Source organism: Rhyacophila brunnea, unplaced genomic scaffold (assembly GCF_057557595.1).
Source record: "Rhyacophila brunnea isolate RB1 unplaced genomic scaffold, BYU_Rbru_1.0 scaffold_20, whole genome shotgun sequence".
Taxonomy (NCBI): Eukaryota; Metazoa; Arthropoda; class Insecta; order Trichoptera; family Rhyacophilidae; genus Rhyacophila; species Rhyacophila brunnea.
Genome location: NW_028232860.1, coordinates 35850477 through 35851511, shown reverse-complemented (window position 1 = coordinate 35851511; position 1035 = coordinate 35850477).

Genomic DNA, 1035 nt, shown 5'->3' with positions numbered 1-1035 from the left:
AACGACAGCGCGATTCTTCGATACAGACTAAAATCGTGGATTATTCGCAAATCTGTACTGTCGTTTCTGGTCACTAAGGACGTTGAAAGGCAACGGAAGTAAACTAGACATCGCGAAACCGACAAAAAATTACAGCCCTATCCTTTTAAAGGCGGATATACGATGAATGATGGTGGGGAGTGGAGAATTAGGTACAACACGGAACTATACCGCTTATACCAAGATTCAAAACTCTCCACCTTCATAAATCTCCAGAGGCTAAACTCGGCAGGCCATGTCCAGCGCATGCCTGAGTCACGGATACCGAAGAAAATCCTCGAAGGAAACCCAGGGGGGAAAAGGTCAGTGGGAAAGCCACGCACACAATTGGGTGACAACATTACAAAAGATGCCAACCAGCTGCTAAAAATCAGGAACTGGAAAAGACGTGCGGAGGACCGTTCCGCCTGGAGGACGGCGGTAGAGGAGGCCAGGGCTCGACTTGAGCTGTAGCGCCATCGAAGAAGAAGTTAATTAATATATTTTGTTTCCAACTAGTGAGCTTAATTTTTTAATGGAAAGATATTTTCGTTATTACTAAGTTTAGGTAGCTATTTCTATAAATACCAAATGATTCTACACGATTTTCCACCCTTCGAGTGACTGTCGCCCCCAAGCGCTGCTCAATCTGACTACCCCACGGTATGTCATTGATACCGATTGTTGACGATTACGTTCAGAGAGTGAATGAGAGATACTCGACGAAATATCATCATTAAAATGTCAGAATTATTGATTAAAAAGATAGTTAGTTCATAACCATAATGTATAAACTAAAGAAAGCATAGCACACTTTTTTGAAACAATGCACTCGAATGTTTGAGTAAGCCTTCTTCAAATGTTTGACTTAAAACAGCCATTGATTAAATACCAATAAATCAATCCGAATAATGTCAGAATGATTGCCACCACATGTGGCTTGTTTGCTGAAACGACCGAGTTTGTTTATCGAAACGCACATCGTGATTATAAATTGAGCGTCCATTTTGAAAAGTC